The sequence below is a fragment of the Vicia villosa genome, unplaced genomic scaffold (genome assembly GCF_029867415.1).
Source record: "Vicia villosa cultivar HV-30 ecotype Madison, WI unplaced genomic scaffold, Vvil1.0 ctg.000044F_1_1, whole genome shotgun sequence".
Taxonomy (NCBI): domain Eukaryota; kingdom Viridiplantae; phylum Streptophyta; class Magnoliopsida; order Fabales; family Fabaceae; genus Vicia; species Vicia villosa.
The window spans coordinates 145,757-158,487 of record NW_026704976.1 but is presented as its reverse complement, the minus strand read 5'-3'; positions in this window follow the sequence as shown (position 1 = coordinate 158,487).

The window sequence follows — 12,731 nt, the reverse complement described above, 5'->3', positions numbered from 1 at the left end:
ATTGCAGGAATTACAAGCACAAGTCTCTGAATTGGTAAGAGATAAAGATATGTATATGAGAGAAAAGTGCAATACTTCATCGGTGAAAGAAACTAGTGATAAAGCTAGTATCAACTGTCAAAGAAAACTTCCCGAGGTAATTATAAATTTTTTTCCTTACAAATTGTTCTATTTTATTAATAATAATGACTTTATATTTACTATTGGTTTAGGGCATTTCATCTTGCCAACTATACTTATCGTCACCGAATTATCGCCTAGTTGGCAAGGGAAAAGTTCACAACACTTTGGGAGATTTACTTCACAATAGACCGCTCCCGGATGGACACCTGAAAGTATCAGTTGATGTTGTATTAGATCATGATGCGGTGCTACCGGTACCTGACATGGTCTCAGAGACAACATTGATGCGAGATGCAATAGGGTCATTTGTTGCATGGCCCTCGGAGCTCATTATCATTGGTGATGAGGTATATTGAAAACCATTATGAATCATTTAGTTTTCGAATGTCAATTCTGCACCGTTACGTTAATTATTTTTTACATTTTAATTTTAGACTGCTCCTACAAAACCCGCAATTAAGGGTAAAGGGATTTTACAGGAGGAGAAGTTTGTTGCATCACTAAAAGAGGTACATTTAAAGTGTTAATATATAATTTGAATCTAAAACTGCATGATTTTATATTTTACCGATTGTTATATGATTTTTAGGCATCTGCTCGGAGGTCACAACAAGTGACACAGCAAGTTCGTAGCGTACCACCCAAGGGTCCTCCGAAGCAAGCGGTAAAAAAAGGTGGTGCTTTTGTGCCTCAATACCGGACGACGCTCGGAACACTTGTTGATATGTCCGATTTGAAGGATGGTGCTCTCCGTGAAATCAATATGGATGAAGGTATCTTTGGTATTGAATTCAATTCAAATATTGCACTAGATGACTTGGAAGAGATTTTTACGCATGAACAACTAGGCGTCGCTAATATGCACTCATACATCCGGTAATATTCACTCATCCGATATATTATTTAATTAGTCGAACAATTTATTTACACATTTCAATGAAAATAATCTAATGTTTATTATGTTTTTATTTAAGGTTGTTGTATGATAGAGTGTTGCGCGAGACTGCATTGTCAAACAGATTCCGTTTCGTGTCTTCTGCCCATTGTACCGGAATGACAATTGCTACGGAACCGCAATCAGTTAGACAACGCTTAGTCGATAGATTCCTGTCCACCGGCAATACAGAAAGTCTGATTCTTTGGGCGTATAATACCCGACCAGTAGGGTTAGTTTCTCATTCTTGGTTCATCTAATCTTTGTTTCTTTTGCATAGCAAAATTTTCATATAACCTATTGTTTTAATTTATAGAGCACACTGGTTGTTGCTTGCTATCAACCCTATAAGAGAAGTGGTATATTTTCTGAATTCGGTAGATGGTGAGTGGACCAATTATCCGGCTATGAAGACAATGATTGATACGTAATTGGGATCGTTATAAATATTCGTGTATATTTATATATTTAATTATTTGTGAGATTGATCTAAATATATGCTTTTATATTTTTGTTAGCTCAATACAAGTATTCCGAAGTCAACGAGACGCACAGGTATCCCGGACTAAATCAAACAACATTACTTGGATCAAAGTGCAGGTACATTAATTTTCACAATTCTGCTTATAATATTTATGCTACTTGATAAAACAAGACAACTATAAAATCTTATTTGTTTTTCTATGTAGTGTCCGATACAGCGAAACAGTTCAGATTGCGGATACTATGTTTTGAGGTTTATGAAAGAAATCCTTCAAACGAATCAATTAGAGATTTCAATCACGGTATGGATTTATAACTTAATTAGATAACTTCTTATAATTTAATACATTTAACTAAATCATTCATATTATGTTTTTGTTCTGTAGTACTTTGACGACTTCTATGCTACTTCTTACACGAGACTTAAGTTGGAAGAAATCAAAGAGGATTTGTGTCAATTTTATATTCATCAGCTATTCATGTAGGATTTGTGTCGATTTGAAGTATAATATTATAATACTCTAGGATGGTTACTAACTTTGTTAATACTGTTGCCAATATTTGAAGTATAATATTGTTGATGTTACTGATTTAGTTTGTTTGACATGAGTTAGTTACATGTGAAACTTTCTGTATTCATACTTTACATGATTTAGTTTGTTTGACAGGAACTATAATGATGTATATATATAATTTTGAATATTATAATGGTATTATATTAGTATATATATATATATATATATATATATATATATTGTCCTACCTATGGTTGAAAATATATCGTCGAAAATATATTACAGGTCGAAAATATATTACAGGTCGAAAATATTACAGGTCGAACTGGGAGGCTGAAATTACAAGTTGCACTTTAAAATACCTCATTTAGCAACGACAGCGCTTTTAAAAAACGCTCTTAAAGGGCCACCTATTAAAGCGCTTTATTACTAAAAGCGCTTCCTTAGATTAAAAAAAAACATAGAAAATAAATAAAAAACGCAACCTACGAAAGCGCTTTTGGAAAAGCGCTCTTATAGGGGGGCTACCAGAGCGCTTTTTCCAGAAAAAGCGCTCTTATAGGGGGGCTACCAGAGCGCTTTTTATGGAAAAAGCGCTCTTATAGGGGGGCTACCAGAGCGCTTTTTTGGAAAAAACGCTCATATAGGGGGGGCTACCAGAGCGCTTTTCTGGAAAAAGTGCTCTTATAGGGGGGCTACCAGAGCGCTTTAAAAAGCGCTTTTGTTACCTACGGCATCGCAGGCTTTGGCAGCGCTTTAAAGCGCTTTAGTAGTCCAAAAAAAGCGCTTTTAAAGCCTTCCGCGTTGTAGTGCGTGGAATACAGGAAAAGCATCACATGTAATCATGGATACAAAATGACCCTGTACAGAGTGCAACAACTTGAAACCTAACCAAATAATAACCAAACTATATGCATCTATGATTGATTATCTAACAGATACAATATGGAAGCTAGAAATTTCCAGTTTTTGAACATCACATATCTGTCAGTATAAAGGAAAGATGGCCACACTTCTAAGTGTTGGACCCTACAAAATTGTATCAGGTTCGTGCTAATCGAAAATGCCAGACATGTGGAATGAATTTCTTTTACTTCCTCGTCTCAGCCCATATCACTGGGTGTCATATTTCTTAATAGCAGCCAACATGGCTGCATGTCGAACAACATTAATATGGCTATTTAGAAGATCACACAAATACAACACCAGTAACCTGTAAGAACCTACCAAATTAATATGGCTATTTTCAGTCAATGAGTATAACTCTACCATTTACAATTTTAAGTGCATCCCTCATATGAAAAAATAGCTAAGTTCTTGTCATACTTAACACACACAAATGAGATTATGGACAATTGATACTGATAATTAAAGTGTTAGAAAAATTTACCATCAAATTTGTTCACATGGCAAAGTCCAAAAACATATTTAGTCCAAAAAACATATTTAGCCCAATTATGGGTAAGAAAAGCTTTATCATGGCATATAAACGTTGTGAGGTATTTTTTTGTTCCTTTTCAGTTTTCCATAATGTTGTTATTGAGGACTTAATATGTTTTCTCTCATACTATTTTTTGTGATTAATTTTTCTCAAACTGGTGCAGTTCTCTTTGTAATTCTATGATTGGATTCTTTTCGGCCTAAGAATGTGATTTAGCTTTTACATTCAAAATTATTCAGTTCTCTTCTAGTTAGTTATGCCATACAAACAAAATGATGCATATCATTAGCTCCTTCTCCATTTCTTATAATTGAATTTAGTGTGTATTGTTTGTTAAGTTAATAGTAAGATGCATGAAAAATTTATCTTCATCAACCTTTGTATCACTTACAAATCAATGTATAGTGATTAATTAGGCTGTTGATTCAGTTTGAAAAATCTTAAACAATGATCAGAAATAAAGAATCTGAATGTGTTTTTATTCAGTGAGGAAGAGGGAATAATAGTAAAGTAAGGAAGGAATGAGTATCTATCTACTATCCACATGGGCTTCTTCACTTTAGAAATGTGAGACCAGAAATAATTTGTTATCTCAAATTCAAAACGCAATAGCTAGGCTCAATCTCCTTCTAAATGCTTTATTGTCAAATTAATGCATCTCGAAGCGTCATTTGGTCCCCTCGCTGAACCCCATGACTCACTGGAAGAAGCATTAGAAATCCAATTGGAATAATCGAAGCCATGTCAGTCAAGGTTCTATTGAGTGCTTTCTTATCTTTCTCAGTCAATTAATCTCCCAACATGGTTCTTTTAACTAAAACCATGGCGGCGATGGCGTCAGTAGCTAGAAGTTGAGTTCATTGCCAAATATCCTGTTTGTTGAGTAACGGCATCATAACTCATGTTAGAGACAAAAAACAATTATGGGTTAAGGATAAGGAGGGCATTGCCAATATTATCATTGCCTTTTAAGAAATACATATTACTAATAGAATGTGATTACTAATAGAACATACTCTGATTTCATAGAATAAATCATGTAGCACTCTCACTAATAAACGCGATTCGGAGAAGTAAAATTTCTTGCTACTGCAATTCCAACCTGTGGCAGTGTTTACGGTGATTTCCGGTAAACAACCGCTAGTCTTCCAAGCTATAATAAATATGATTTGGTTACTTGCAGGATCGACTAGATTGATCCTAGGACACATAGTCAAGAAGATTGTTATCAATGTTTATTTGAACCATATCCATTATTTGTCTTCTTCAATAAGCGTTGTTTGACTAAAGAACAAATAGTCTTGACAATCACTTTGTTATATATAAATGTGACTTCAATGGAAAGATAAGTAACATAACATAGAAAATTAAAAAGACTATTGAAAAGTAAAGAATCTTAAACTGCAGAAATGTAAAAGACTTTGAAAGTAAATGGCATGAAAGTAATTCGAAAGTAAGTGACGTTAAAGTAAAGATACAGAAATGTAAATGGCAGGAAGTAAACGAAATGCAGTAATTCTGGAAGATAAAAACAAAAGATAATACACATGTATTAAAATGGTGGTGTCATACGTACATTTTCTCAGCGAACTCTTTCTCTTAACGCTTGATACTTGAGTAAATATGTGAGTGATTTGTACAAAATGAACACACGGAATCCTAACATTAAGACTCCTATTTATACTAGTTTCGACCTTAACGGTCCTATACTAATCTGCTGCCACGTTTCTCATCAGAACTTCCAGCGAAGCCATCTGTTGTTGAACGGTTACGAAACCGTCTTCGAATTTCAAATCTTCCCGCCTGAGTCCGTCTTCGACGCGTGGCAGTGTATTAAACAAACACTACGAAAACACGCTAAGTAGTAATACTTAAATACATATTCTATGAATTTTGTCTAAGTCCCGAAGACATATGCTTTCATTAATCTTTCAGCGTTCACTATCTTCATCGAACTTAGAAGTCTTTATTTTTCGAAGCATGACCATCAGTAGCCATTCTTTCACTTTTTAAGGGATGGCCGTCAGTAACCATCTTTCCTTCGATTCTCAACTCCTTCGAAGGACAAATAATATAAAACGAAATCTTCAGCTAACAAATTGCCCCCAATAAATGCCTGTTTCGAGAATCAACAGAAATAGGCGTTTCTTGTCATTATAAGATTTCGTTTTTATGATCCTTGAAAGTTCCAAGACTGCTGACTAACGTCATAATCACTGATAACACTGTTTCCGAAACGTCTTGTCATTTTCAAAGATGTCTTCTCATAACTTACATTCCCACGTTTTAACCTTACTTCCTGATCATTACTCCTACATACTAGGAGTGAAGCTAACTCATCCGACCGCCGTTGGATTAAATCACCAGCCGCCACGTGTTCTTTGGATTTTACCCAAAAGATTTAAAAAGGGTTTCCGTTAAACCTTTAAATACTTGGTCTTGCACTTCTACACAACCTTTCATTCCTATTTCTTCATCTTCTTCAAAGAAAACCAAACATCTTCAATCTCTTCAAAATCTCGTTCTCTTAATCGGAAATTTCTCTATGGCTTCATCTTCAAATGTTCTTCAACCTGCTCTGAAGCTCCAATCAACAATACGGTCTGGGGAACGAGAGTTCGTTCCAAACCCTAACACTGAAGAAATACGCGCTATTTACGCTTCCCAGGTAATCATTCCCTTTGAACTCTCTGGAAAAACTCTTGCCTTTATGGGTCCGTTACCGAGTGAAAATATCTCATCTCTGAATAAATTCTTCCCTGCTTATTACAAGACTAGACCATTAGTTAGCAAAGTTAAGATAGATGAAGACGGTCGTTCTCCTTTAGGCAAATCTGCTAATGTTGAGGAAACTTCAACTGCAACCCCTTTAGCTTTAACCAAAATTAGGTTAAACTATATGACCAATTCTGTAAAAGTGTTTAGGTCAATCCCTTTAGCCAAAGATCCTGACTTGTACTATGCCTGGCTAGAAAAGGTAGAGAAATAAAAAGGATCCTTCTGGAAATACCAAAAAACGCGCTGAACGAGTGGTTCCGACTAAGCACACCTTGGATACTTTCAAAGGACATCTTCATATAGATCTTAAACATGTTCGTGTCCTGACTCCAATACCTGAAGGTTTGGATTAAGACAATCTTTTCGACTGACTTTTCTTTTCTTTGCTAATATACTGATTTCAGTTTCAACTACAGCTGTTGCACGAAGGAGGAAGATTAAGGAAGCTTCTGCCCCAAAAGACTCCGGGACATCTAAAAGCAATAAACCAAGTGGGAGTGACTCCATCGTCACTGATAAGAAGCCCACGGTATATACTCATCTCATACTCTCAATCTTGTACAATCTGTGATTAGTACTCATCTTTCTCATTTTCCACTTGCCAGAGTTCGAAACCCCCAACGGGTTCGAAGCGGAAAGCTTCTCCAACAACTGCCTCAGATGGCGAAGATAAATCCCCTCCTCAAACTAAACAAGGACAGAAGAAAAAACACAAAGCTGTTACCCCTTCAAGAAAAGGGAAAAAGGCAAGCCCTTCCAAAGCAGCTTCCCCTGGTAATAAAGCATCCTCTGAGGAATCTCCTTTGAAGACTGCTAGCAATGCTCTTGTTGTGGAAAGCCATAATTCAAGTCCAGACAATATTCCACCCAAGGTATTTGGGTTCCAACCCACATATTATCTTATGATTTTAACTAAATAATTGTACTGACATTTTACCTTGTTATTGCAGGATGATGCTGGCACTGCTACTTCCGGTTTTAAAGACCCTGGCCTCACCATTGATGTTGACAAACTTTACAGTAATTGTCAAAATTTTAACTTTCGTTAACTAAACTCCTCAAAGGCTTATCCTTATGACTAACTTTGCTTTGTTTAACATAGGTACCTCTCAAAATCAAACTCATGTTCTTTCGCCAGTCTTTGAAGACGTTAGGCCAATTGCTACCATATTGCCTAATGAACCAGTCGAAGAAAGTCACCCTACTGACGAATCCCCACCTACTCATCAAGGCAAAAATTTGGAAGAGGATCATCCATTCTCAGGCAGCGACAATGTGAACCAGCAATCACATGACAACGAAGATTCTGCGTCGGAGAAAGATGCTATGGAAGAGATTTCTCAACCTGAAAAACCAGTTTCTCAAGGAACTTCGACTCTTGATGCAAGAACCATTCCTGAGACGACTTCGAAACCTACCCCTGCAAAGCTTACTCCTTCAGAGCTTGAACACCTTAAGCAAACTGATCCTCTTAGTTTCTTAAAGGCCATCATGGATGCGAATACTTCTTCGCCTTCGGAGCTTAATGTCTCTCCAGTTGCAACTGTAGACTCTAGCGACAAGGAAGATATTCCCAGTCTTCTTCGACAAATAAAAGAAAGATTCTTTGGGGTCAATCTTGTAGATGTCCTCAACCGGGAACCTATTAAGAGTCACAACTTAAATCAACTTCTAAAGAAGGTAGATTTGCTTCAAGTTTCCACAGAAGTTTCAGAGGTAATTGTTCTGTTGGGCTCTCTACTCGAGCAACTCCAGGCTAACATCCTTCGAAAGCAAAATATCGAAAAGGAATTATCTGAGGGCGTCATGGAATTCTGCTATGGACGCAATGAAACAAGGTGAGGCCCTCAGGCTCAAACATTCAGAAAATCAGAAGGCCATTGATGATTATGAGAAGAAAATTAGCTCTTGGAAACAAGAAATTAAAGTACTCGAGGGCAAGATAAAGGAGGCTGAAAGTTGTCAAGCAGTCCTACAAAAGTCTAATCAACAAGACTTGCTCGAAGTGGTGCAGTCAGGAATGAAACATTTCGAGACTGCACAAAAGTTAGTGCCAGAAATCGAAAGGTTGAAGAAACACCGGGCACTAATTGAACTTCGCATGTCTTCATGGGAGACTCAATATTTGAAGATCAAAAAGGATCTTCCTGAGGATTTCAACTAGATGTTTTCGATCTTGTTACTTGTTGCACCTTTATTTTGTAATTGAGACCACTGTAGACATATAATATTTGTACGCTTGACTCCCATTTATCTCTATCATATTTGCCAGTGTTGATTTAGCAAATCTTTCAATTTCTTGTCAAAATATATCTTTAGATTTCCTACAGTGCTTTTATTAAATGCAACATGTAGAACCTGAACATCCTTCGCAGCACTCTTGCCTCTAGACTTGACGTTTCCACTTCTTCTAGCCATAATCATTATTAAAAAGTGACGTCACTTTCTCCAAAACGTCGGTTTTAAGACGTGCGTGCATCAGTTTAATGATTACTTCTCAACTTCCAAGGGCGGGAAACGGCGGAAGCCATAACTTCTTTCTTTGGAAAACCAACCGCAGTCCAATCACTCATTAAAAATTAAAACCCAACCTTCAGTATTCCCCTTCTATATAAAGGGTCCAATATCACCTTTATTTCTTCATTCATGCGTTTTCTCTCCAAACCAAAACACAGAACAAAAAGAAAACCCATAACTTTTTCTCTCAATACCACTTTTCCTTGAAATGGCTGGAACTCTCTCTTTCAATGATATCAAAACTCTCATCAAGGGTGAGTTCAGACTCTGTGAGGAAGAACTCGTTCGTCACTTCATTAATCTTGAAACCCTTTTTGCTAACCAGGAACTGAACTTCTACTTTGAGGAAGTCCTGGAGGGTGCCATCTACCCTAATATGGTGGCAGAGTTTTGGATGAATGCGTCTTTACGCATAGACCCTGAAGGTAGAGCCACCATTGATTCATCCATTCGACATGCTCACCTTAGCATCACTCCCACTACTATTGCCAATCTCATAAGATGCAATAACTCCGGAGTAACTTTTGATGATAATGTTTTCAGCATGACCACTCATATCATGTTGAGAACACTCATGGACAATGATCGCTTCAGTGCAAAAACCATCAGGATCTGGCACCAAATGCTCGTAGGCAACTTCCAACCTCGGGTGATCGATGAGAACAATATCATGGTTGAAGATCTGGAGTTTATCCTTTGTGGTCTTCGGGGGAGGAAAATTAACATCCATTTGATGATCTTCAAGGGACTTGTTAAAGCTGTCTCTATCGGTGTTGACCGTCGAGGGAGTGTGACTTGTCTTCCCTACGGGAGACTCCTTAGTTACATTTTTCTTAGGAAAGGCGTAGTGAGAAGGATGCGTAATTCTGGAGCCAGGGATATGTTCGAGGCTGAACCTTCTCCTGTGTTGTCTTTGGACAATTTAGACCAAAGGATTGACTAGCAAGTTTTTACCTTAGGTTTAATCTTTTTATATATATATGCCTTCCTTTCTTTTTGTAACCTCAGATCCTATTCTTTGGATCTTTTTGTAATGAATGTACTTCTATTCTTGAAATGAAAAGAATATTTTGGTGTCTTCTTTGATTTTTCTTTCCATAATTCTTTCTGATTGTGAAGCCATTTTGATCAATGTGAAGTATATTTTTTGACACATGCCTGACCATTTTGGCTTTTCGTAGTACCCTGAGTATCTACGTCTTTGCAATCTTTACTTCATGCATGTTAGGTTTATATCTCTTCAAATATTTCCCGTTTACTCTCAAGATCCTATGATCTTCTGCTAATTCTTCAATTTCGTAAGCATTGTTCGAGAATACTTTTAAGATTCGAAAGGGTCCTTCCCAATGTGGGGACCATTTACCAAGTGCCCGATTCTTTCGATCTATAGGTTAAATAACTTTCCAGACTAAGTCATTATTAACAAAAGTTTTACCTTTCACCTTTTTATTATAAGCTCTGGACACTCTTTCCTTTTGCCTTTTTATCATTTCCAGTGCTCGAAGTCTGTCTTCGTCCAAATCTACTAACTCATTCATCATTAACTCCCAGTATACGTTGGGAGGAATGTCTGCTTGTCTTTGTGTTCTTACTGATTGCAAACATATCTCAATTGGGAGTACTGCATCATGTCCAAATGTCAACTGGAAAGGAGTTGTATTTGTAGCTTCTTTTGGAGATGTTCGACAAGCCCAGAGCGCTTGATCTAAAGTCTTATGCCAATTCTTGGGTTTCTTTCCTACATGCTTCTTGATAAGGCCAATTATTACTTTATTTGCTGCTTCAACCTGGCCATTTGCTTGAGCATAATAAGGTGTAGAAGTAAATAACTTGAAACCTATTTCTCTGGCAAAGTCTTGCATTTTTCGTCCAGTAAAGACTGATCCCTGATCAGTTGTTATACTTTCTGGGATTCCAAACCTATATATAATGTGTTTCTGAATAAACTCAATCACAGCCTCTTGATCCACATTTACCAGTGGTATTGCTTCGACCCATTTTGTGAAATAGTCTATTCCTACCAAAATGTATCTTTGACCTTTGGATGACTTGGGGTGAATTTCTCCAATCAAATCTAGTGCCCATCCTCTGAAAGGCCATGGTTTTACTATTGTACTTAATTCGTTCGCTGGAGCGTGTTGGATACCTGCATGTTCTTGGCACTCTTGGCACCCTTTCGCGAACTCTATGCAATTCTTTAACATCGAAGGCCAATACATCCCATAACGAAACAAGAGCCATTTCATTTTGTGCCCTGCTTGATGTGCACCACATGCCCCACTATGTACGTTCGACAGAGCCAAATATGCTTCTGCTTCACCCAAGCATTTCAACAATACCCCTTCAGGAGTCTTCTTGAATAATTCATTTCCCATCAAAAAATATGACAATGCTCTATACTTGATTCTCCTGTCTGTATCCGTCGAAGGGTCTTTTAGGTAGCTAATAATTGGACTCCTCCAATCTGTGTCTGCCAATGAGTCTATATTTAGTACTTCGAATTGTTCTTTGTTGGCATAACCCAATTGTGAATCCTCCAGATCACTTGGCGAAAGTTTAGTAAACATTGATCTTCCTCTTACTTCAATCAACTCTTCCAACTTTTCTTTTGATACTTTATATCCCGAAGCTAACTGTGCCAAGTCGTTTGCTTCCTGGTTATTCACCCTTGATACGTGTTTTAATTCCACATATTCGAATTTCTTGAGTAGCCTATTTGCGATGACAAAATACATGATCAAATTCTCTTTGATGCACTTGTACTCCTTTGTCAATTGTTTGATGACCAATTCGGAGTCTCCTTTAATTTCGACTCTGGTTGCCCCCAATTCTAACAAAGCCTCAAGTCCAGCAATTAATGCTTTGTATTCAGCTTCATTGTTGGAGCATAATGGACCTTCGATTTTAAACTTGAGCTTTGTTGGAATTCCATCAGGAGAAATTATCAATATTCCAACCCCAGTACCCTCTCTATGCGTTGAACCATCGAAGTACAACTTCCAAGGTTTTAAATCTACATAATGCTGATGATTCTCAACCACTGCATGGTCGACAATGAAGTCTGACACAATCTGACCTTTCATTGCCTTGAGAGGCTAAAATATTAATGAATATTCAGTAAGGGCCAAAGCCCATTTGCCAATTCGACTATGTAGTATTGGCTTAGATAACATATGTTTAATAACATCACAATGAGATGAAACGTAAACATCAACTGGCTTTATATAATACTTAAGTTTGATACAGGAGAAATACAAACAAAGGCAGAGTTTTTCTATATCAGTATATCTAGTCTCTGCATCATTGAGTACTCTACTTAAGTAATAAATGGCTCTCTCAATGCCATTCTCATCCTCCTGGGCAAGCATGCTGCCTATTGTTTTATCTGATGCTGAAATGTATAGGCGCATGTGCTTCTTCCCATTTGGGGGAGATAGAATTGGTGGACAAGTCAAGTATTGCTTTATCTGATCGAAAGCTTCTTGATGTTCAGCACGCCATTCGAATTTTCCTTGCTTAAGCCGAAGTAGTGGTGAGAAAGCTTGCGTGCGTCCACTCAAGTTAGAAATAAATCTCCTTAAGAAGTTTATCTTGCCCAATAATGATTGTAGTTCTTTCTTCGTGGATGGGGACTTGGTTTCCCTAATGGCTTTTGTCTTGTTTTGGTTGATTTCTATCCCTTTTTTGTGGACTACGAAACCCAAGAAATCACCTGCCTGCACAAAGAAAGCACATTTAAGGGGGTTCATCTTCAAGCCATATCTCCTCATTCTTTCGAATGATTGGCTCAGATGATCGAGATGACTCATACCCGAGGTAGATTTTACCACAATGTCATCTATATATACTTGCATGAATGTTTCTATAAAGTCATGAAATATAGAATTCATTGCTCTTTGATAAGTTGCCCCAGCGTTTTTTAAGCCAAAAGGCATCACAA